General features: G+C 43.9%; 1 long non-coding RNA gene across 1 annotated transcript in view; it reads right to left on the reverse strand.

Annotated features, from left to right (window-relative positions):
• Positions 1-241: 241 nt before the first annotated feature.
• Positions 242-26,772, reverse strand: part of LOC309615719 — a 29,110-nt gene continuing 2,579 nt past the window's right edge. Inside the window, exon 2 of the long non-coding RNA XR_014237015.1 lies at positions 242-1,366. This is a non-coding gene — a long non-coding RNA (uncharacterized lncRNA). The remainder of the gene's footprint in view (positions 1,367-26,772) is intronic.

Genomic DNA, 26,772 nt, shown 5'->3' on the forward strand with positions numbered 1-26,772 from the left:
GAACTAAAGACAGGCAGAGACAGAGGTGGCCTGGAGGTTCTAGAACCAAATATTACAGTCAGTTCCCAAATGATTAAATTGCACGGTCTCCTCCTTCCTACCGATGGAAAGACCCAGGAGAGGTACCAGAATGCCTCTTCTGCCTTTTACTCAGAGCAGAGACTACCTTACTTTGAACACTTATTATTAGCATTCTTTACACCTGGATATCCTTTTGTCCTTAAAATAACCTTACAAGGTATGCATTATTACTCCATCTTTATTAACTCCATTTTACAAGGGGGGTGGAGTACTCTGAAAGGTCACAGCTAAAAAGCAACAGGGTTGGGCGTGGAAACCGGCTTTGTCTCCTCCTTACCCCTTCGGCTCCCCGAGTTGGCCCAGGGAATGCCCACCAATGGGTCCCAAATCTCTTGATCATCAAAATCAGCGGGAACATCTTCAAGAGGGTCCTGAGTCCGCCCAGGTCCTGCTGAACTACAAACTTTTGGGAGGGCCATACAGAAATCCGTATTTTTCAAAATCTCTCCGGATACCAGTGATACTCAGCCAGACTCGGAAACCACTGCACGACACTGGCCGCCCAGCAGTTAAGAAAGCCTCCGGAGACCTTGCTAACGCTTCTCACTGTCGTCATTTAGAGCGTCATTCTACTCTCGCCCCGCCCCTCCCTCGGGGCTGCGCCTGCGCCCGCGGCAGCTGTATCTCCGCAGCGCCGTCTGCTGGACACGCGGTAAAAACCTAAAGTGCAACCAACTCCCTTGGGGGGAATGTATACAGGGGCTCCAGCTGCGCTCACCAGTCCCTTTGTAATAATATCACAAAATGTAACGCAGTTCCCCACCGTCATGTGGACGTGAGTACTACTAATACCAGCTGACCGAGAAAATGCATAATGATCATATTCTATTCATGAATGAACAAATGAATTAAGAATTTGCTTTTAGTTAGAACAGTACTAACCACATGCATTTGGAGGGGGGACAGGGGAGGCGGGTACATAACATGGTTTATTCAGTAGTTTTGGGCACCACTGGGTAAAGAGTTGCTTCCCTGGTAGTTGCCCCAACTTGATTCATTCACTCATTAATCTTTCCCAACAAGTATTAAATGCCTAGTAAATACCAAGCACTTTTCTAGCACAAAACAAGACCTAAATAAATAAATAAATAAACAACAACTCTCTGCTCGTGGAGTTTACAGTCTCATGATGGAGACAGGTATTAAGCAAATAAACAAACATAAATATCTACTTACAAATGGTGTGGATGTTCTGAAGGAAAGAACTAGGTTTTGAGAGCCTTATTCTAGGAAGGATGGTCAAGGAATTCCTCTCTGGAGCTCACTTGAAGCTGAGATCTGAAATCTGAGAAGGAATGAGCCACGTAAAGCAGGGAGGGGATTCCAGGTGGCTTAAGGAGTTCCCATTTGAGGCAAAGGAAGCTAGGAGCATCCTGAGTAAGGGCGTGGGGTGAGTGTGTGTGAATTGAGATGAGGCATCTATTTCTGTAGATATATTTCTGTAGATAGTAGGCAGCAAACCTAGGATTTAAACCACAGCGGTACAGCTTCACCCAGCCTCAATATTCTACTGCCTCTGTGCATTGATAAGGAGCTGGAGTTTTATTATTCTAAGTATAATGAGACATCTTTGTAAGCTTTTTTTCTTTTTTTGGCTGTGTTGGGTCTTCGTTGCTGTGTGCAGGCTTTCTCTAGTTGCGTTGAGCGGGGGCTACCCTTCGTTGTGGTGCGGTGGCTTCTCTTGTTGCGGAGCATGGGCTCTAGAGCGCAGGCACAGTAGTTGTGGCGCACGGGCTTAGTTGCTCTGCGGCATGTGGGATCTTCCCGGACCAGGGCTCGAACCCGCGTTCCCTGCGTTGGCAGGCGGATTCTTAACCACTGCGCCACCAGGGAAGCCCTCCATGTAAGCTTTTAAACAGGGGTGCTGAGCGATCTCTATTGTTTTAACAAGATTGTGCTAAATGGATAATGGATGATAGGGAGGCAAGAGTAGAAGGACAAGATGGAAGACACAGGTTCAGTTGTTCAGTCATCCCCCTTCAGGGATGAAGGCGGCTCAGACAAGGTGGGCAGCAGTGGAGATAGGGGAGAGGACTTACTACGGAAGTGGCAGGACTGGGGACAGACTAGGTGTGGGCCGTGGGAGGGGAAGCGGTGAAAGACTGTGCCCAAGCTCGGTAAACTGGAATATGGGCCACTAACTGAGACGGAAGGGGGAGCACTTTAGGACAGTGAGTAGGGTTCAGTTTTGCACACATTAAGTTTGAGAGGCTGGTGATACATCTAAGTGAACAGTCAAGTAGGAAAAATCATAGGCCTCTCAAACAATGTGTGTAAAAGGGAACTCTTCATTTACCTCATTCTGAAATTCAGTGGAGACATCTAGGCTAGAAATGGAAATGTGTTGTTTTTAGCCTAAGAGGTGCTATTTAGAAATGGATGCTGCTCCCCCCGAGAGAAGAGTTCCAAGGACCAGACTTTCAGAAGCTCCAACGTTTGGAGGTTGGATCTGAGAAAAGAGGGGGGGTGAGGTGGGAGAGAGAGAGAGACAGAGACAGAGAGAGGGAGAGAGAGCACGCACGAGCGTGGACATGAGCCAGTGCCTGAGAAGAGCCAATTGGAAGGATGAAATTACAAAACAGGGACTTCCCTGGTGGCGCAGTGGTTAAGAATCCGCCTGCCAGTGCAGGGGACACAGGTTCGAGCCCTGGTCCGGGAAGATCCCACATGCCGCAGAGCAACTAAGCCCGTGCGCCACAACTACTGAGCCTGCCCTCTAGAGCCCGTGAGCCACAACTACTGAGCCCATGTGCCACAACTACTGAAGCCCGCATGCCTAGAGCCCGTGCTCTGCAACAAGAGAAGCCACTGCAATGAGAAGCCTGCACACCACAACGAAGAGTAGCCCCCACTCACCGCAACTAGAGAAAGCCTGAGCACAGCAATGAAGACCCAACGCGGCCAAAAATAAATAATTTATAAAAAAAAAAAGAAGAAATTACAAAACAAAAGCAGCCTAGGACTCACAGCCTAGGTCCTCTGAAAAAGGAAGACACCTCCTTGCTGTTTCCTTACACAAGGGGAGGAATTGGCCCAGACTCAGAGCGGTCAGTGCCAAGTCTAGGCTAGCTTGTAGGGCGCCACAGGCTTGTCTAAGCCCATCCGTCACTCTATACTAGGAAGTAGTAAGTACACCCCGAAATAGAAAGATGTCTCAACACTTTCCTGTAACTCCTCAGGCTCCTGTTGGGCTCACAGGGATACCCGGAGGAGTGGACAGGGTGCCAGCTCAGGTGCAGGTGCCCACAAACCTTTGGGAGAAGCATTCAGGATGGGTGGGACTAAGGCATTATTAGTCATAGTCTTGTCATTTCCTGTGGTGGTTTTCCTTTTTTTATCTTTCCCTGTCACTGACCCTGATTTCACCCACTTCTCTTTCTGCTTTATTATATCCCCCCCAGAGGCCATTATGATTTTAGCTATCATTTCATCCCCATAATCCCATGGTAATAATAATCTCCTCATTAATCAATATGCTGATTAAATTTTTCTCTTTCACATCCCTTTTGGGTGCTTGAGAATTGCTGCTGTAAATGTTTAAGAGGTTTTTGTCCCCATAGTAGGGAGAAAGATAACTCTTCACCCTAAGGCCCAACAGTCGCACAGGGAGGTGCAATTCTATGCAGAGAAGTCTCCAGCTTCTAGCCTGACAGCCCAGAAATAGGATAAATAAGTCATTGGGGAAGTCTACCATTTTTTTTAAAATCTATCATTTTCTTAATTATAAATGTATATTTATTGTAGAATTGGTTTCTCACACTTTAATGAGCATATGAATCACCTGGGGATCTTGTTAAAACGCAGCTTCTGATTTGGGAGGTCTGGGGTGGCCACAGAGATGCTGCATTTCTAACAAGCTCCCACGTGATGCTGAGATGGCTGGCAAACAAGCCACCTTTTGAATATCAAGGATACAGCAAAGAAACAAAAATAACTAGGATAACGCAAATCAACTGTGAATTTGTCTTCTCAAATGGGCCATTCTGCTTTCCATTCGTAGCTCCATGCAGAAGTAGCTCAGGACTCCTGGCTTTCTCCTCAATGTCACCCAGAGAGCCAGAGAGGTAACAGATCGCAACAGGCAGCAAGGAGCCCCTGGGAGGCAGGAAGTGGTTTGGAACTGTGGGTACAGGCGGGAGAGGGTGGCTGGGGAAGGAGTCTGGTCCTGCTTGAGACAATTGATACTTTGCCTCCTCATCAGGTGAGTTAGACACAGGGATCCTCAGGCTCAAGAGGAAAATCCATGCAGGGCAAGAGGCATGTGTGGGTGAAATGCTGTGTCAACAGATGGAACTGATCAGACCTAGGGATTCACTTCTCCACCCTCTCCTCCAGGGAGAGGATGGGGGATTATAGTCTAAGGGAAGCCTCTTCCTAAAACTCTCAGTAGAGACTTCCCTGGTGGTCCAGTGGTTGAGAGTCTGTCTTGGAATGCAGGGGACGCTGGTTCGATCCCTGGTCGGGGAACTAAGAGTCCACGCGCTGCAGGGCAATTAAGCCCACGCACCGCAACTACCGAGCCCGGGTGCTCTGGAACCCCTGTGCCACAACTAGAGAGAAGCTCGCCAACCGCAATGAAAAACCTGCGCACTCCCACGTGCTGCAACTAAGACCAATCAATCAATCAATCAATCAATAAAGCTTTAAAAGAAAAAAAAAAAACCCTCAGTACTCTACCTGGGAGGATTAAGGGAAAGCCCTGATATTGATTCAGGAGTGAGACTGTAGTCCTCTGTGCCTGGAACTTTCCACCCTAGGGGTATCTGCCCTCATTTATCTCACTACCCCTCCTTCCAACCCCCAACAAAAGCCAGAAACCATATACTTCAAGTGAAAAAATTAGAATGAAAAGCATAATATTGAAATAAACAACAGAATTAATGGGATAAATGATAAAATTGATGCAGCCAAGAACAGAATTCGTGAAAATGAAAGATCAACTTGAGAAATTATTACAGAAGGAGAAAGTTCGAATGATCTGAATTTGCCAACAGATGAGTTAGACAAAAAGAAAGGAACAGAGGGGAACTTATAGGTTAAAAAAAATTTTAGAAGACCCATCAAATCTTTTTAAAAGGCAAGACTATGTGTAAGCATGCCATTTGGCTGATAAAACTATAAAAAACTGTAAAGAAGTGATCACTACAAAATCAGGAGAGTGGTTACTTTGAGGAAAAGGCAGGGGCAAGATGGGATAGGATTAATTTGAGGGCTGCAAAATGGTGATTTCTATTCTACCATTTCTTTTTTTTATGTTGGTAAAAATAGTCATAGATAAAATTCACCATTTAAACCATTTTTAAGTGTACAATTTAGTGGCATTAACCACACTGACAATGCTGTACACCATCACCACTATCCATTTCTGAACTTTTGTATTATCCCAAACAGAAACTCTACCATTTCTTATTTACAATGTACTTACTGGGCTTCCCTGATGGTGCAGTGGTTAAGAATCCACCTGCCAATGCAGGGGACACGGGTTCGAGCCCTGGTCCAGGAAGATCCCACATGCCACGGAGCAACTAAGCCCGTGCACCACAACTACTGAGCCTGTGCTCTAGAGCCCGCGAGCCACAACTACTGAGCCCGTGCGCCACAACTACTGAAGCCGGTGCGCCTAGAGCCCGTGCTCCACAACAAGAGAAGCCACCACAATGAGAAGCCCACGCACTGCAACGAAGAGTAGCCCCCGCTCGCCGCAACTAGAGAAAGCCCGCGCACAGCACCGAAGACCCAATGCAGCCAAAAATAAATTTATTAAAAAAAAATGTATTTACTGGAACCCTTTCATAAAAAGACACTTTCCCGCATCTATTATGTGGTTAGCCAGGAGGGCAGGATTCCTATAGAAAGGCAGGATAAATGATGGGGATGGGGCACAAGGGGCAACTTTTGGGGTGGCTCAAAACTCTTCTAGTTCCTGTGATTAGGAGGGTGTTTGCAGGGTGGTGAGATTACCATAAGCACAGGGAGGAGGAGAGGGGGAGGGGAGAACCAAGAAAAAGAAGAAAACCATTCCGCTAACACAAAAAGCACATATGATATAGTAACATTTATGCATTTCCTAAAATGAATTAGGTGTGGTTTTATACATAGAAATAAAGTAAAAAGGGAGAGTGCTCATCTGTGTAGGTGGATTTAGGCGTGGGCCTACTTAAAGCCAGGTGAATGTATAAAATAACTTCTCATAGGCCCTTCTGGGAACACAAAGGGGGCTTTTCAGGGCTGGTAACAATCTGTTTATAGATCTGGGTGCTCCATTTGTGAAAAATTATTGGGTTGTACACTTATAAAATGTGCACGTTTCTGCATGTATATTATACTTTAACAAAAACATTTCTAAAAAATTAAAAGTCGCTTCTGGGACTTCCCTGGTGGCACAGTGGTTAAGAATCCGCCTGCCAATGCAGAGGACACAGGTTCGAGCCCTGATCTGGGAAGATCCCACATGCCCTGGAGCAACTAAGCCTGCGAGCCATAACAACTGAGCCCGCAGGCCACGACTACTGAGGCCCTCGCACTTAGAGCCCGTGCTCTGCAACAAGAGAAGCCACCGCAATGAGAAGCCCGCACCCCGCAGCGAAGAGTAGCCCCTGCTCGCAGCAACTAGAGAAAGCCTGCGTGCAGCAGGGAAGACCCAGCGCAGCCAAAAATAAATTAAAATAAATAAATAAATTTATTTAAAAAAAAAAGTCGCTTCTGCTCTTAAGATTCTACATTAGGGAATTCCCCAATCCTTACTTAGGTGGTTAACATTAAAAGAATGCATACCGACATGGAGAACTGGAATCGCAGTCCTTTCCACTCATTAATTATCCATGAAAGGAAATCAGACCTGACTCATCAGCTCGCCTGTTCCTGACTGGGAGGGAGACCGTGGTGACTACACCGCTGATGTGTTGGGCCTGGGAGCACCCACATCCTGGCCCACGGCCTGGGATCCAAGAATAGCCATGGCTGCTGACTGCTGAGTCGGATTCCAATGAATGGATCCGAGATGGGAGTTGAAGGAAATCTCACCCATGGCACACTCTGAGAAGAAATGGAGGGCTTCCCTGGTGGTGCAGTGGTTAAGAATCTGCCTGCCAATGCAGGGGACACGGGTTCAAGCCCTGGTCCGGGAAGATCCCACATGCCGCGGAGCAAATAAGCCCGTGCGCCACAACTACTGAGCCTGTGCTCTGGAGCCCACGAGCCACAACTACTGAGCCCGTGCGCCACAACTACTGAAGCCCGCACACCTAGAGCCCGTGCTCCACAAAAAGAGAAGCCACCGCGATGAGAAGCCCATGCACCACAACAAAGAGTAGCCCCCGCTCGCCGCAACTAGAGAAAGCCTGCACTCAGCAACAAAGATCCAACGTAGCCAAAATTAAATAAAAATAAAAATAAATAAATTTATTTTAAAAAAAAGAAATGGAGGGAGGAGGAAGAGGGGAGATTGAAGAGAATGTAAATGAAAGGGTATCTACCTCATGCTTGTTGTAATGATGATCTTTGAGCTATAGGCTCCAGTACTCCCACAAAGCATACATCACCCTATTTTTTATTGACCTAATGGAAAGGAAAACTAGCACTTAAATGGAATTTCCCCTTAAACGTTCTGATCTTATTAACTCTGAGATTACAGATGCTCTGGAAGAAGTATTTACCTAATAGGATTTACTGTAACTACCATCCTTGATTCCTAAAGCCTAAGCAGGCTGCTTGGAAAGGAAGGGGTGATTCTTGTTCCCTGGCAATATTGGTTCAGTTGCTCCAGCTCCCTGGCCAGAAAGTACTTTGGAAATACCAAGTCTCTCGAAGTTTGTCTCTCAGTCAAACAAATAACCTGTAAGAAGGTGATGTCCCTTCCCTGTGAAAAATTGCCTCTCTATAATTATGAAGCATTATTCCACCATAGATATGATGTTCTGGAAAATGGTTCCACTGAAGGAGAGGACAGAATTAGCAACTTAAAGGGAGAAAGACATGAAAGTGTACAAGACTCAAGGCACCTCAGTGTTTATAACTTTACAAATGAGTTTTACCAAAGCACCTTTTGGATGATGTGCGCTGTTCCTTTGTATGCTAGTCAATAAAATAAAACAGTGGATGATCCAAAGATGCAAATTCACTCACTGTGTAGCTGGGTGTGTGTGTGTGTGTGTGAAAATATACATAACATAAAATTTACCATTGTAACCATCTTTAAGTGTACAGTACAGTGGCATTAAGGACATTCACATTGCTGTGTGACCATCAACCCCATCGATCTTTAGAATTTTTTCATCATCCCAAATTAAAACTCCATACCCATTAAATAATAGCTACTCATTCCCTCCTACCCCCAGCACCTGGTGACCTCTATTCTTCTTCCTGTCTCTATGAATTTGCTAGGTTCCTAAAAAAAGTGGGATCATGTAGAGTTTATCCTTTTGGAACCGGTTTATTTCACTTAGCATAATGGTTTCAAGCTTTATCCATGTTGTATCTATCCTGTGTCAGAATGTCCTTCCTTCTTAAAACTAAATAATATTCCATTAAATGTATGTATCACATTTTATTTTTCCATTCATCTGTCAATGGGCACTTGGGTTGTTTCCACTTTTTGGCTACGATGAATAATGCTGCAATGAACACTGATGTACAAATATCTGTTCAAGCCCCTGCTTTCAGTTCCTTTGGATATATATCCAGGAATGGAATTGCTGAATTATATGGTAATTCCATGCTTCATTTTTTGAGGAACTACCATGCTGATTTCTACAGAGGCTGCAGCATTTTACATTCTCACCAGCAATGCACAAGAGTTCTAATTTCTCCACGTCTTCACCAACATATTTTCACTTTTTTTTTTTTATTATAGCATAGCCATCCAGTTAGGTGTGAGGTAGATGCTTTCACCTGCTTTGACGGCACTCATTCCTTACAATCACCCAGAAAGTCACACCTCATTTTTAAAATTTATTTATTTATTTATTTATTTATGGCTGTGTTGGGTCTTCGTTTCTGTGCGAGGGCTTTCTCCAGTTGTGGCAAGTGGGGGCCACTCTTCATCGCGGTGCGCGGGCCTCTCACTATCGCGGCCTCTCTTGTCGCGGAGCACAGGCTCCAGACGCGCAGGCTCAGTAATTGTGGCTCACGGGCCCAGCTGCTCCGCGGCATGTGGAATCTTCCGGGACCAGGGCTCGAACCCGTGTCCCCTGCATTGGCAGGCGGATTCTTAACCACTGCGCCACCGGGGAAGCCCAGTCACACCTCATTTTACTGGTGAGGAAACTAAAGTTCAGACAGGCTTCATGGGTCACGTGACTAGTAAGCGGCTGAGCCAGGATCTGAAAACACAGCTGGCTGGTTCCAAAACCCATTTTCTTTCCGTCAGGCCGCACTGCCTGCCCCAAGAGGTGTGCGCTAACCCTGCCCGGAGCTGACCTTGCCTGGAGACGTTCCAGGGGAGCAGCCACCACAGGCCACGTGACTACTAGTAAGGTTATCCCTGATTCCAGCTGACAAGAGCCACGCCTACAGGGAGAAACCACGAGGGCACTTTTGTTCAGGCAAGTGAATGAAGCACAGGAAAAGAGGCAAAGGGTGAAAACCGGCCTTTCAGAAGTTACAGGCGGATCCTGCGGGGAGGAGGGCAATCAGAGCTGGGAGCCTGGGGTGGGGGGGGGGCGGGGCGCGAGGAGGGGGGATCTGAGGGACCAGCCGGGGAGCTGGCTCCGCTTCCAGGGCCTCAGGAACAAGGCGGCTGTAGACACCTTGACCCAGGTCAGCAAAGTGCCGGTCGGGGACCTCACGTGGTTTGGGCAGGACCCAGAATTCCAGCGCGTCTGTCCGTCTGTCCGAGTGCCAACCCAAATCCACCTCAGCCGACAGCCCGCTCTGCACCCTTACTTCCCTGACAGGTTCAAGGGGAAGGGGCAGGTGCCAGGAATCTCTATTAGCTGTACCGAATCTGTGTCTCTACCTTACGTCCCTGAGGGTAAGAAAGTTGTCAAGTCTGCTTGGAAATTCATGCTCCCACGCTGCTGTGTTTTCTTTGTATTTGTTTTTCCTTTGTTTTCTGGTTAAGTTACTTTTGAAAAATGTCAATCTTTGCCTTGCACAGGAAAGGGGAAGAGATTTCTTCAGCCCTATGCCAAGGTAGCCTGGGAGGTGAGACTATTTCTAGAGTCAGATAAAGGGTTAGCAGGGCTGCCCCAGGTCCTGGGCCGGGCACAGTCTTTGAGGTGGAGGCAGCTGGAGGGTGCAACCCAGAAGTGGAAGCTGAAGGGATTCATCTCCTCTGTAAGTCTGGCCCCCGCTGCTCTCCATTCAACGGGTGATGGTCTTCCTTCAGCCTGCCTGCCACACGTAATTTATCGACAGTATATCCTTTTTTACTTTGGATTAATACTGGCTTTCATCATCAATCATAAGAAGCATCATTATTTTACGTATCACTTAGAAAGAAAAAAAATGCTGCCATGTACAGGGGCTACTCTTCGTTGCGGTGGCTTCTCTTGTTGCGGAACATGGGCTCTAGGCGCGCGGGCTTCAGTAGTCATGGCATGTGGGCTCAGTAGTTGTGGCTCGCGGGCTCTAGAGCACAGGTTCAGTAGTTGTGGCGCATGGGCTTAGTTGCTCCGCGGCATGTGGGATCTTCCCGGACCAGGGCTCGAACCCGTGTCCCCTGCATTGGCAGGTGGATTCTTAACCACTGCGCCACCAGGGAAGTCCCCCTATTTAGTTTTATATTTCCAGATCCCAACACAGGGCTTGGCATATGGTAAGTAAGTGGTTCTCAAATTCTTTGGTCTTCAGATCCTTTTACACTTTTTAAAAAAAACTTTTTACTTTGAAATAATTCTAGATTTACAGAAGAATAGAAAGATAGTACAAAGAGTTCCCATATAACCTTCACCCAACTTTCCCTAATGTTAACATCTCATGTAACCACAATACATTTACCAAAGCTAAGAAATTAAATGGATCCAATACTATTAATTAAACTATGGATTTTGTTTGGATTTCATCAATTTTCCCACTAATGTGCTTTTTCTGTTCCAAGATACAATATGCATTGAATTTAACTCTTTACACTTTTAAAAATTATTGAGGAAAACAAACTGTGGTTACCAAAGGGGAGAGGGAAGGAGGGAGGGACAAATTAGGGGTATGGGATTAACAGGTACAAACTAATATGTATAAAATAGATAAGCAACAAGAATATATTGCATAGCACAGGGAATTATAGCCATTATCTTGTAATAGTCTATAATGGAGTATAATGTGCAAAAATACTGAATCACTATGCTGTACACCTGAAAGTAATATGATACTGTAAATTAACTATACTTTGATTAAAAAAGTATTGAGGACTCTGAATGCCTTTGTTTATGCAGATTATATCTTTGGATATTTACTATATTAGATGTTGAAATTTTAAAATATGTATTTAAATAAAATATATTAAATAAAATACAACAAATACATTAAAATAAAATACATTAAATAGAATACATTAAATAAAAGTATTAAAATAACAGGACTTCCCTGGTGGTCCAGTGGTTAAGACTCTGCGCTTCCACTGCAGGGGGTGTGGGTTTGATCTCTGGTCAGGGAACTAAGACCCCATAAGCTGCGGGGCAACTAAGCCCGTGTGCCACAACTACAGAACCCATGCACTACGAAAGATCCTGCGTGTCACAACTAAGACCCAACGCAGCCAAAAAATAAATATTAAAAAAGAATTATTAAAAAAAAAAGTGGGGGCTTCCCTGGTGGCGCAGTGGTTGAGAGTCTGCCTGCTAATGCAGGGGACACGGGTTCGAGCCCTGGTCTGGGAAGATCCTACATGCCGCGGAGCAACTAGGCCCGTGAGCCACAGCTGTTGAGCCTGCGCGTCTGGAGCCTGTGCTCTGCAACGGGAGAGGCCGCGACAGTGAGAGGCCCGCGCACCGCGATGAAGAGTGGCCCCCGCTCGCCGCAACTAGAGAAAGCCCTTGCACAGAAACGAAGACCCAACACAGCCAAAACAAACAAACAAACAAACAAACAAAAAACAAAAAAGTGGGGCTTCCCTGGTGGCGCAGTGGTTGAGAGTCTGCCTGCTGATGCGGGGGACACGGGTTCGAGCCCTGGTCTGGGAAGATCCTACGTGCCGCGGAGCAACTGGGCCCGTGAGCCACAACTACTGAACCTGCGCGTCTGGAGCCTGTGCTCCGCAACAAGAGAGGCCACGATAGTGAGAGGCCCGCGCACCGCAATGAAGAGTGGCCCCCACTTGCCGCAACTAGAGGAAGCCCTTGCACAGAAATGAAGACCCAACACAGCCAAAAAAAATGGATAAATAAATAAATAATAATTAAAGGTGCTAATAATTAAAAAAAAAAAAAAGTGAAGCGCAATAAAACAAGGTGTGCCTGTACTTCTATTAAAAAAAAAAAAAAAGACTCCGTGCTCCCAGTGCAGGGGGCCTGGGTTCCATCCCTGGTCAGGGAACTAGACCCCGCATGCCACACTAAGAGCCCACATGCTGCGACTAAAAGATTCCACATGCCGCAACTAAAAAAATCCTGCATGCCGCAACTAAGACCCGGCACAAATAAATATTTTATAAAATAACAATAATAAGCCCATTACATGTTAAGACAAAGAGCATTTTATGAATAATAACTATATTTTCCAAAACAGAAGTTAGTGAGAAAAGAGGCATTATTTTGCATTTTTTTTCAAATACCTTTAACAGCTGAGTTCATACCTGCTTTTGCATTAAATCTATTCCAATATCACACATCATGTAGCCTCTGAAAAACTCTATGGAACATTGTGAGAATATGAGAATGAAAAAAGCAAATAACAGCTTGGCATTATTATGAAAATAGTTTTGGTGTATAAGACTCCTGAAAAGATCTTGGGGACCACACCTTGAGAGCCACTGTGGTAGACACATAGCATGCTTAAAATGTTAATTAAAATGTTCATAGGTGCAGAGCCTTGTTTTTCTTGGTCTGGCTAATTTCTTTCAGACTCTGGGCCTATGGGGCAAGGATTAAATGTGAATTTGTATGAGAGCTTGTGGGTGAGGCTCCCATCACCATGTTATAACTTCCCGAAGCGCACCGAGGAAAGGATCTATGTTCTCTGAACAGGATGCATTCCTTCTACAGCCAAGCAAAGGTCTCTAAGCAACTGGAAACACAAGCAGGTGTCCAAAAGAATAAAGGATAAGAATCACAGATCTGACCTAAGACCACCCATGCCCTATCTCAAAAGCTGACCTCTGCTTGTTTTCAACCTCTGTCACCCCAGGCTCACACTGAGTAGGTTCATAGCCACCTGGAGCAGATTTGTCCCCAAGAACAAAAATATCCATCGCCCCCCCCCGACCACTCCCAGCATTTGTAGCACAGTCACCCTAGGCCTCCTCCCTGACCACAGGCCCAGGGATGGGTACCAACTAGCTCCCTTCTCATCCCACATGCATTCTTATTCAAACCAATTCAAATTAAAGTGGCAAGTCAAATGTCTTGAGATATGGCACTAGCTACCCTAGCTACCCTATGGCACAGACATCCTGTGAGGCAGTGGTCCCCAACCTTTTTGGCACCAGGGGCCGGTTTGGTGGAAGACACTTTTTCCACGGGGGGCTGGGGGGGGGTGGGATGGTTCAGGAGGTAATGCGAGTGGAGGGGATCGATGGGGAGCGGCAGAGGAAGCTTCGCTTGCTCACCCGCTGCTGACCTCCTGCTGCTCGGCCCCGTTCCTAACAGGCCGAGGATGGGTACTGGTCGGCTGCCCAGGGCTTGGGGACCCCTGCTGGAAGGGACCAAAAGGCATACTCTGTTTGCCGTGGGAATCGTCTTGCCCCGCCTCTCCCTCTTCTCACCCACTTGGTGAGTTTGGAAGGATACATTGGACATATGTGGTCCAACCCCTTCCTCTTTTTTCTCCTCTTGGGACCTGGCCTACCACTCTTCTCTACCTAGTGTGGTTTATAGGCAAGTTGGCCTCATTTTGGGGTTAAGTATTTAGGAAGTCTCTCTCCCACAGATAGAATCTCTGACCTCCAACTGGGCCTTTGTCAGCAATAAAGGTGACATTTTGGTCTCCACTTGCTGATGCCTTGATTTTATATCTTAATTGATGCTGAACCCCAGTGAGGTAGAAGGGCATCATCGTTGTGCCCCCTCAAAGACCCCAACATGGTCACATAGGTACATATTAGCAATTCTAGATCCCTGCTAAAAGACAGTTATTAAAGGTAGTCTAAAAGTTATAAACTTTGCTTTGAGTGTTATCTTCAGACAGTTTTGATATTCTTTAAAGAAATGAATTGATTTTTTTAAAAAAATAAATTTATTTATTTATTTTTGGCTGAGTTGTGTCTTCGTTGCTGCACGCGGGCTTTCTCTAGTTGCGGCGAGCGGGGGCTACTCTTCTTCGTTGCGGTGCGTGGGCTTCTCATTGAGGCGGCTTCTCTTGTTGCAGACCACGGGCTCTAGGCACATCGGCTTCAGTAGTTGAGGCTCATGGGCTCTAGAGCTCAGGCTCAGTAGTTGTGGCTCACGGGCTTAGTTGCTCCGCGGCATGTGGGATTTTCCCAGACCAGGGCTCGAACCTGTGTCCCCTGCATTGGCAGGCAGATTCTTAACCGCTGCGCCACCAGGGAAGCCCAGCTTGCGGGATCTTAGTTCTGCGACCAGGGATTGAACCCGCACCCTCGGCAGTGAAAACGCAGAGTCCTAACCACTGGACCACCAGGGAATTCCAGTTGATATTTTGATTGACTTTTATCTGAGTTAGATGCTGTCAGCAGCATTCTGACCTTCCCCTACAGTGAGGCTTAGGACACTATTACAATCTGCATGTTTAATCTCCTGTCTGCCCCCCCTTTTCCTTCAGAGCAAGGACTCTGTCCTGTTCATGTGGTCCATCGAGCAGGTAGCTGCCTGCCATGCACAGAGTAATTGCTCCATATACATGTGCTGAATAAACAAATAAAAAATTAATACTACTTGAGTCTCCCCAAAAGCTCGCATACTAATAATTTTTTTTCCTCTTGGAAAAGAACTGCCTTTGAGAAAAGACTTTAACAAATCATCTTGTAATAAAAGTGAGAGACGCTGAAAGAAGGAGAAAGACATGGTTAAGCTGCCTCTGTCTGAGAAAACAAGAGGGATTTGTCTCTCTCTCTCTCTGTTTTCTTCTGATGGGGAAAGTGGGGGATTGGGGTGGAGAAGAGAGAAGGGCCAGGAATTGGTCTGTGCTGGGGGATGAGGGAAGTCAGAGTGGGTGGCTAAGGATATTTTACCAACAGAGACCCCCAGAGCGCAGCCTGAAGTTGCAGTGCTGGGAGGTCCTGCACTCTTTTTCTCCCCTACATTTTGCCAGTGACTATGAGGAGGATATACACATTGCCAGAAATCCTGGGGAGGGTTTTGGATTTCCTCAGAGGATACGTGCCAACTTTAACTGCGTTTCCTGGGGACAGGGGATCCCAGCAGACATATATGCCACAGAAACAATACATGTGGTAAGTTGCTTGAAGAATATTCTGTCCATTCCAGATCATACAATAATTTTATCTTTGAATGAGTCCAGACCTCAGAAAGTTGAGAGGCGGGATGCCCTTGTTCCACCTGCTAGTAGAGTTATTTCTGCTGAATTGAGTTTGAACATTAGGACTGCACTGAAGGAGGCTATAAGAAATAAGCCATAGGGAATTCCCTGGCGGTCCAGTGGTTAGGACTCCGCACTTTCACTGCTGGGGCCGGTTTCGATCCCTGGTTGGGGAACTAAGATCCTGCAGGCCACGTGGTGCGGCAAACAAACAAACAAACAAACAAACAAAAACCATATGAATAACCCATTACTACATGTACTGATTTACTGTAGGGATATTTACTGATGAGGACTCGTGGGAGAAATGCCTTGTGTGTCTCATTATTGGACGCTTTAAAAAAAAGGTTTTTCCTAGAAAAAATGATTTTTTAAATACAAAAACAATGGTGAAAGGACTTCCCTGGTGGCGCAGTGGTTAAGACTCTGCCTGCCAATGCAGGGGACACAGGCTCGAGCCCTGGTCCGGGAAGATCCCACATGCCACGGAGCAACTAAGTCCGTGCGTCACAACTACTGAGCCTGCGCTCTAGAGCCCACGTGCCACAACTAATGAAGCCGGCGCACCTAGAGCCCATGCTCCACAACAAGAGAAACCACCGCAACGAAGAGTAGCCCCCGCTCGCCGCAACTAGAGGAAGCCCGTGAGCAGCAAGGAAGACCCAACACAGCCCAAAAAAAGATAAATAAATAATTAATTTTTAAAAATGATGGTGGATCTTATAACTAATTAGATTCTCCCTCCATCCTGTTTTTGGTTGCTAAAAGCTCCTGACCAAATTTTGAGGCCACCTCTGATGACTGTGCAGGGCTTGATGACTGACCCTCAGTTTGATAGCATACTTACCCCTGGCTTCCTCTTACTGTCTTGCTCTCATTTTCGGTTTGCACTTATTGCCTCATTCATTTTTAAAGATGCTGTGTGCTACATAGAACTCTACAAGCTGCTACTGGTAATTTTTCAAGCAGGGCAAAGTGTAAGGAAAAGAAATGAATCTACTCTCCAAGTTATATTATCTCTAATTCCCACGCCAGTGTGCTCTTGGCTTGAAAGAATGGAAAGCCAGAGATAAGCTATCTTCCTCCTGCAGCGTGTTGACAAGCCTCCACCCACCCCTCCGTCACTGCTCCCTAATAAGTACTTGCTGCCGTTTTTTGGTTTTTTTTTAATTAATTTATTTATTTTTGGCTGTGTTGGGTCTTCGTTGCTGCGCACGGGCTTTCTCTAGTTGCGGCGAGTGGGGGCTGCTCTTTGTTGCGATGCATGGGCTTATTGCGGTGGCTTCTCTTGTTGTGGAGCATGGGCTCTAGGTGCGCGGGCTTCAGTAGTTGTGGCACGCGGGCTCAGTAGTTGTGGCGCACGGGCTTAGGTGCTCCGCAGCATGTGGGATCTTCCCGGAGCAGGGCTCGAACCCTTGTCCCCTGCATTGGCAGGCGGAATCTTAACCACTGCGCCACCAGGGAAGCCCCTTGCTGCTGTTTTTTAGCAAAGTAATTTATGGGTCAATTTTTTGGATCAAAATCAGGGTAGCACATGCACATACGCACGCACCCACACTCACACACACACGCTCTATGCTTATTAAGCGATCTGAAAACGCACTGCCTCCCGCTGCACAATTCAGGAATAGAGAGCCCTTAGCTCTTCTAGGTACATATGCTTCTTATTTCTGTAATGCATTTTCGTTATACATTGTCTATAAATAATATAAGTATTTCCCCCATACTTTAAATAAATAATACAAATGTATTATTATTATTTTTGGTATCTAGGAGACAAAGAATGCTTTAGAAATTAAATGTGAAATTATATGTGAAAACATCCTTGTGATACATTACAATCCAACCATGCTTTTCCTCCACCCCGATGCCTCCCAAAGTTAGCCACTGTTATCAGTTTGCTGCATATCCTCCTGGACTGTCATCTACACTTTCGCAAATACATGCACGTATCTATAGCAATATGCTGGGTATATTATGTGCGTCTGGGTGTTAAATGTGTGTTCTGCTGCACATGTCCTGCTCTTCTACCGCTTGCATTCTTCCCTGAACAGTATGTCTTAGAGCACTTTTCCTGCTTCAAGGGAAGAGCTCTTTTCTAGGTTAACTTATCCAAATAGCCTCCTCTAGCCACTAGCTGCTGTTCTTCCATCTTTATCTTTTGTCAGTGGCACTGCCAAGAACCTAAATTGCAGGTCATAAAGGGATTCAGAAAAGCTGATTACACAAATGTGACTACCTCATAGGGTTGCTGCGCTGGAATATAAGACTAAACCTATATTAGTTACTATTATTAGTCTTGATCTGAGATCCATTCTTTGACCAATTATTGACTGGCTGTCTACACTGTTCCAGGCACTGGGGATACATCCATGAGCAAAAAGGGCAAGCTCTATCGCTCTGGTGTCCTGAGGGCAGGCAGAAGATAAAAACCAATGAAAAGAAATAGTATGTTGGTTGTTGATAAGTGCTACAGAGAAAAATTAGAGAGAAAAGAAGAATGGGGATTTCCAAGAGGAGATCAGAGATTACAATTTTAAACATGGTGGCCTTTGGAAGGCCTGTGGAGAAGGTGACAATCTCAGCCCAATTGTACCTTTAATTTGTGTAGACAGTTAGTTAGTAGCTTCTTTTTCAGCGAGAGAGAAAAAGAGTTAAGTGAGGCATTTTCAGCAATCTCTTTCTCATCATTCAGCCCTCCCAAGGTTGGCTCACCCTCTAAAACTTGACTATTGAGCAATTCTCTTCTGAGGGGTCAGAATGATCATACTCTGTCAGCCCGCAGACAGCAAGCTCCAAAACCACTTAGCTGTTTTCTCCTTCTGGCTTCCTTTATCAGGCACTTGTACTTTGAAAAGATATCACGTTGCTTCTCTTGACCATTATTTTGAAAAACTCTCTTATTAAAATGTCTTAAGACAGAGATTCTCAGCCTTGGCTGCATACTGGCATTACCTGGAGAGCTTTACAAAATTCTGATGCCTGTGTCCCACTCACAAAGAACCTAATTTCATTGATCTGGAGAATGGCCTGGGCATTGGGATTTTTAAAAAGTTTTCCAAGTGATTCTTTTTTTTTAAATTAATTTATTTATGTATTTATTTATTTATATTTATTTTTGGCTGCGTTGGGTCTTTGTTGCTGCCCAGGCTTTTTCTAGCTGCGGTGAGCGGGGGCTACTCTTCGTTGTGGTGCATGGCCTTCTCATTGCGGTGGCTTCTCTTGTTGCAGAGCACAGGCTCTAGGCGCACGGGCTTCAGTAGTTGTGGCACTCGGGCTCAGTAGTTGTGGCTCGCGGGCTCTAGAGCGCAGGCTCAGTAGTTGTGGCGCATGGGCTTAGCTGCTCCACGACATGTGTGTGGGATCTTCCAGGACCAGGGCTCGAATTCGTGTCCCCTTCATTGGAAGGCAGATTTTTAACCACTGCGCCACCAGGGAAGTCCCCCAAGTGATTCTAATGTACAGCCAAGGGTGAGAACCACTGTTTCACAGGCCACTGGCTCTAGTGTTTAACAAATGACCACAGGTTTCCAATTGAAGGCCACTTCAGCCAGAAACTAAGACTGAGATGTCCTATAATCAGGCAGTTGCTACTACTACTAATTATTCCTTAATTCCCTGTACATTACTTCACATTTTTGCAAAGTGCTTTCCAATATATTATCTTTTTTTGAAATATGTATCACTGTCTTTAATAATGTCCTCAAAAAGACACTGGAGTGCTGCACTGGTAATGTTTATTGTGGAAATTACTTGGCTGAAATGTTAATTCATCCCAAAAGAATTTGTTTTCTTCCAATTTTATTGAGCTATAATTGGCATACAGCACTGTATAAGTTTAAGGAGTATGGCATAATGATTTGACCCACAGACCTCATGAAATGATTGCCACAGTAAGTTTAATGAACATCTGTTATCTCATACGATAGAAAATAAAATTAAAAAAAAGATATTTTTTCCTTGTGATGAGAACTCTTATGACTTACTCTCTTAACTTTCATATATAACATACAGCAGTGTTCATTATATTAATCCTGCTGTACATTACATCCCTATTTATCTTATAACTGGAAGTTTGTACCTTTTGACCACCTTCATCCAATTCCCCCCCGCCCCCGACCCCCAGCTCTGGTAACCACAAATCTGATCTCTTTTTCTATGAGTTTGTTTGTTTGCTTGCTGAAGTATAACTGACCTACAACACTATGTGAGTTCCTGGTGCACAACATAGTAGTTTGATATTTCAATACATTTCAAAATGATCACCACACCGAAGAATTTCTTGAGCAGCTACCATGTGCTTCATTGCACTCTAGAGTCATAAAGACGACAATTAGGTTTCACACCTTTCTTGAGAGTAAATAAATCAGCAAGAGTAAGTAAACTGTTCTGGGTTTTGTGAGCTGTTCTAGCCAACGACTGAACCCAAGGAGCGGTTCATGGGAACCTCCAATTTGTAGCCAAGTTGCACAGAAGCTGTGGGTAACTTGGGGCCCTACTACTTGCAACTGGCATCTGAAGGGGGGTGCATCTGAGTCTTGTGGTACTGAGCCCTTAACTTGTGGGATCCAGGTAGTTAGTGTCAGAATTGAACGGAACCGTAGGACATCCTGCTGGTGTTGGAGAATTGGTCGGTATGGGAAAAAACCGACACATCTGGTGTCCGAAGTATTGTATATAAGGGTAAAGGAAAACACAGTGTGTTTTCCCCTAGACACCTTCACAGAATTGTGACGAGAAAGACTACTTGGAAGTATATTTCCTCATCAACATAGAACTACTTGTTACAAATCTAATTCTCGTCATTTTGGGACAGCTTTTGAGAATGGTGTCAACTTCTATACCTATACTAAAGGATATACACTATAGGGTAGGACAAAAATGGGCCAATAAAAAATTATATGTTCATGGTCATATATATTTCTATAAATATGTTTATACTGTATATATAATTTATGTCTAGGAATATACATGATATATTTATTTTATTTTTATAATATTTCTATTTTACATGACATACATTTATAGTTTTATATAATATATATTTCAGGTTACATATTTTAAATATATTTATATTATATTAACATAATATATATTCCTATATACATTTCTATAATTTTAGTTCTTGGACTTTTGAATACATTTTTACATATCTGATATTTCAAATAGCATTAAATTGCTCTAAAAGCAGTTATACATTACTATGCCTTAGTGTGCCCTATGAGCTCTAAAGAAGAAATTAATTTCTTTTCATTGTTAACATTCCAGTGACCCCAGCTAAGGCAGCCTTGAAAAATTACTGTTGCCTTGCTGACAGCTTAATGAAGAGGTCTACTATTGTTTTCTTCCCTGTTTGTCTCAACTATGTGATAAATTTCAAATATGAATTAGAACAGTTAAATACTGTCTCCAAAACATCCTGTTTTGGATTTTCACTTTTTTTTCATTGCTGCCCTTCTCCTAATACAAATGTTGGGTTAATTCATTTCTAAAAAGCTTGAATTCTGGTGTTAGAATTCAGAGTATCTAGCCATATTCAAGCATTTATTCATTTGTTTATTCAACCAGAAGGACCTCATTGGGAGCCAGAAGTCCATAAAGCTGGATCCCTCCCCTCTGCTATCCACTGGCTGTTTGTCCTTGGGCAAATCACTCGTCATATCTGTGCCAAGTATAAAAATGCCAAGAAACCCAAACTACAAAATTTTTTAAAAGATCCAAAGCAAAAATGAGAAAAATAAGGACAACGTAATGAATTTTTCACAGAATTAAGTGTATTCAATTTAGAGGATTACCCATTACTTAGAGACTATGCCCTTTGATTCATGAAATGGCAATTGTAGACCACAGTCGTGGTTATACTTTTAATGGCTTTATTGGCAAACTTATATGGAGACTCAAATTTCTTGGAAATTTTTTTTTTTTGGCTGTGCTGTGCAGCTTGTGGGATCTTAGTTCTCTGACCAGGGACTGAACCCGGGCCATGGCAGAGAAAGTGCCGAGTCCTGGCACTGGAGCACCAGGGAATCCCTTGGAGATGTTATTGGTACATAAACTCCCAAAGTTTGGGAAGCACTGCACTATAATATTTTAATTTAATTATAAAAGTAACACATATACATGTTAAAGATTCAAAGAGTACTACTGGGTATAAAATCAAAAATAAAACTCGAACTCTTCTCCACATTAACCCCAATCACAAGCCCCATAGTAATCACTATTAATACTTTAATATGAAACACCTGAAAAATTTTATACACATGCAAAGAGATATATATTCTTTTCCTAAAAGGGATACCGATACTATTTATACTACTCTGTAACTTGCTTTGTTCTCATAATGAGATTTCACTACCTTCAGGCCCTTTATTTCAAAATCCTAAGTTTTCTTTGATATTCTAAAATGGTATTGGGTTCCTACTGTGTGCTGAATTCCATGACTATTATGGGGAGGGATGGGCAGGCGGGCAAGATGCACCAGGAAAGGAGAGGTCATGTAATGAAAAGAGGAGTAAGCCGGCCAACAAGTTAGTGATCTGGAAGGGAGACAGCAGTGAGTATGGAAATAACTCTACTATTTGTTTATTCATTTGTTCATTCATTCATTCATTCATGATGACAAAGTACTTATACATCCAATGGTAATTCTGTGACGCAAGATGGAGAAACTGAGGGAAAAGTCAGCCACTATTTCATAGCCATTGAATTTTCCTCTGACTTAATTCTGTGCTTTTTCTCCTCCCGTATGCCACAGGACACGGAAGTGCCAATATGGCCATGGTTGAGACTGCTCATTCTTCCAACTCCCTATCCATTTTCCAACCAGCATAAAGAATATATTTCCTAGCCACCCTTGGAGCTGAGGGCTCTGTGATTAGGTTCTGGAAATAAGATAAAAGAAGTGAGTGATATGTGCAACTGCTGGGTCAGGCCCCAAAGGGAAGGAGTAGACCCTCCGATTTCTGCTTATTCCTTTCTTACTGGAATGTGGATATGGATGATGTGGTTACCTGAAGGGGGTATTGGTGGGGAGGGGGGATGGACCTCTGGAAGGAGATAAAGGAGGATAAAGTAGACTTCAATTTTATCTGTAATTTTTTTTTTAAATTTATTTTTGGCTGTGTTAGGTCTTCGTTGCTGCGCGCAGGCTTTCTCTAGTTGCGGAGAACGGGGGCTACTCTTCGTTGTGGTGCGCGGGCTTCTTATTGCGGTGGCTTTTCTTGTTGTGGAGCACGGGCTCTAGGAGCACGGGCTTCAGTAGTTGTGGCACGCGGGCTCAGTAGTTGTGGCTTGCGGGCTCTAGAGCACGGGCTCAGTAGTTGTGGCGCATGGGCTTAGTTGCTCTGCGGCATGTGGGATCTTCCTGGATAAGGGATTGAACCCATGTGCCCTGCATTGGCAGGTGGATTCTCAACCACTGTGCCACCAGGGAAGCCCTGTAATATTTTTATTAAAAAAAAAAACCTTTAAGCAAATATGAAAAAATGTTAGCAGTTATTTATTGTGGTTGGTGGGTACCTGAATATATATTTTAAAAAATTTTTTGTGCATCTCTGTGTTTCCCAATTTTTGGATGTATAATTTAAAAATAAATTATAGTACATTCATCAGTTGGAATATTTATAATAATTTTAGATGGCATTTTAGATGAAGAGCTACTGATATGGGAAAATATTCATAATAAATGAAAAATACTTGAACAATTTTCTGATAGACCTAAGAGAGATTTAGAATGGGAAAGCTGGAGTTACCTACCCAGCTCCCTGATTAGCCTAATAATCTTTTACTAGAGATATTCAAAAATTCAGTCTAAAAGTAATTAAAAGTAGTCCCAAAGAAGAGATCTTTGAAGTGGGACAATTTTTATTTTAACTTTTATTTGTTTATTTATATTTTGGCCACGCTGCACAGCATGCGGGATCTTAGTTCCCTGACCAGGGATTGAACCTGTGCCCCCTGCATTGGAAGGGCAGAGTCTTAACCACTGGACCGCCAGGGAAGTCCCCCAACCAAGAGATCTTTGAACTGGCTTGTTCATAGAACTCTTCTCTTAGAGCAAGCCTAAAACAAACAGACCAATGCCCTAAAGTCTTATGATGGAGAAGTTGCTTTAACATCAGCAGGATCCCACACACCCCCTTTTTATAAATCTACAAACTGAGAATATTAAGACATCAATACTAGTTATCGGTGGCTTCTTCTATGGTTTATAAATACTCTACAATGTGTATTATTATTTTTATAATCAGAAAAACATCCTATTTTTCAAAGCTAAAAAAAATATTCAAACATCTGAAAACATCTTAGATTCTAGTGATCACTTTACATTCATCAAAAACACCAATGGAAGTTACATTAGTTATGTTGCTTGGTTTCACTTAAGAGGATAGGAACCTGTACTCTGAGCTAGGCCTAGATGTTGCTAGGAGCTGGCTTTGGTATTCTCCTGTTGAGCATAAACAATCTCACAGAACATAAGGCCACAAGAACCTTGTCCAAAAGGGCAACAGAGTCAAAAAATAAGTGTTCACTGAATCTTGGGGCGCATTCCACTAAAAGTGAACATGCTGCCAAGAAATAGATTTGAAGAGAAAATGTGCCTAAATCAATGATTTCAAACCTCTTGGGCCTAGAGCCACATGAATAAATACATCTTACATTGAGATACAGTGCATATATACACGTATAAATTTAAGACAAAAGTTTCATGAAACAATACTCATCTTTACCACAGTGAGTCTATGTTCTTTTTTATCCTATTTCATTTTTAATAAAGTTAGTCACTATTCACTAAATTCTCAGTTTGAAAAGCACTGTGATACCAGGTTTTGGATATACAGTATGCTAAATCCAATTAATCAACTGAGTTGGAATTAGACTTAATCTAATTAAGAGAAATGAAGAAAACGTCATCTCTTCCACTCATTGATCAATAATTATTAAGTCAGGCCCTGTTCTGGTTCCTGGGGTTCAGCAGTTAACAAAATGACATCCCTCACCTCGTAGAGCTTACATTACAGAGCTCTGCTGCCCAGTAAAGTTACTAGCCACGGATACCTAAATTTAAATTAATTAAAGTGAAATAGAAATAAACATTCAGCTCTATAGTCACACTAGCCACAGTTCAAGTGCACATAGCCACTTGTGGCCTAGTGGCTACGGTGTTGGACAGAGCAGATATAGAACATTTCCTCGTCACATAAAGTTCTTTTGGACAGCTCCACTCTAAAGTAAAGAACCTTGCCTTGTAACTTGACTAAAGCAATGATTTGTTAGCAGAGTATGAAGACTAGGAAAAAAGAGCAATAAGAATTCATTAACACAACTCCAAAGGAAGGGGTTCAGACCACACACCAAGAACAGTCCAGCTTGGCTGGTTCATTCCTAATCACCTTCTGTCACAACCATATGCTGCATTCCAACCCCCTCTGCTTAATTCCTTATTGATCAAATCACATTTTCTGAAACATAACTACTTTCTACACTACACCTAACCAGCGAGGAATTTCTCATCCTAAATTAACAGTAGTCTGGTTGGCAAATCAATCTGTTATGAGCTTGAACCTGACCCCCAGTGAGCAAAGTGAACACTTCTAGGCTGAGAACCAGACCCTTTGCACTGTGGGTACAACAGGGGCTTCTAGCTGCCTATATTCATCCCTAGTAATAAAATCCTGATTTTATTACTAGGGTGGTAATGAGCCTATCTCAGTGAGCAAGCAGACTACAGTTTGCTGCCGTCCTTGTAATTGCTCAGTGGGGCTTCTAGAATAGCTCTTTAGAAGGAAACACGCAGAGAGAATGCACCCCTATGGTCCTTCCCCTCTTCGGGCTGTCTGCAAGATGGATGTGATGGCTGGAATTCCAGCATCTATTACAGATCACACGGATGATGGAGAAGAAAGGAAGATCCTGGGTCTGCGATGCCCATGAAGCCACCATGGCTTCATAGCTTCCGTCTGACTGCATCCCCCATCAATGAAAAAACGCTGCCCGCCATATCAGTAAACAAAGGATGTTGCAGCCATCAAGCCACTACACACCTTGGCCGGTGAGCCTGGAGGGAACTCAGGATGGAGACAAATGGGCTGCCGCTGCCAAGCCCTCAGTCACTGCAGCCCTCCACCCCCCGCTCCCCCTCCCCAGTGATACACCCTGAGGAGACTCAGGATGAGAAAGCAGAGGATACTGAGGATACTGGCCCCAGAGGGCTGAGGAGCATATCAAAGGAATGATTTCAGTGAGCCCAGACTCTTGCATCTTCCCATACATAGAAAAGCGCTATATTCCTTAACTTGAGATCCATGGCTTCTTTAATTAACAGAAATCTACCCGGGTCTTTGTTGCAAAACCTCCTTATATCCTGGCTCCTCCCCTATGCCTTTGGAGCAGTCCCTCAGAGCTGTCTGAGAGGCTGTGTCTCAGGCTTAAGTCCTCAGTTTTGTTCACCAAATAAAACCTAATTCTCAACTATTAGGTGGTGCAGTTTTTTTCAGTCGACACCCTTGAATTTCTTTTTATAAGGGAGAATAAACTCTTATGTGTTTAAGCCATGTAGTCAATCCCTAACTGATAAAATGGTGAGCCCTCCTGAGCTGCTTTTCTCATGTGAGGGCTTGTGTGTGAAGAGACCAGAAGACATTGTCTTTGAAATCTCTTTAATTGTAAGAGATACCAAGTCATATTCAGCCGTAAAATCTAGGACAATCTTAGATTTTGTTAGAAATCACTGACTGTAAGGAAAGAAATGTAATAAAAATATTCAAATGATTCCTAAGTAAAAGCCAATCAGCCTGGATAAAAGCCAAATCCTTGCAATTTTGTCAGTGGCTTGCAAGCAGTGACTATTTTTCCCTCAACTATTGGTATCACTGGTGTTCTAAGTAGACATTTTCAAGGTACAGCACAGATTTTCTAGACCACAAGATGGAGTTTACGAAATACCCTGAAATTTAAATCAGATTTTCCTAAGATTTTATTTTTAGGATGTCTAGTCACAGAATTATCGTGAGCTATCAAATATGAACCTGAGACAGAAATCTTTTAAGGACACAAGTTGAATTCTTTCAGGGATCCACTATGAGTGTTGTGATTAAATAG

The sequence above is a fragment of the Balaenoptera borealis genome, assembly GCF_965194805.1.
Source record: "Balaenoptera borealis genome assembly, chromosome: 18".
Taxonomy (NCBI): Eukaryota; Metazoa; Chordata; class Mammalia; order Artiodactyla; family Balaenopteridae; genus Balaenoptera; species Balaenoptera borealis.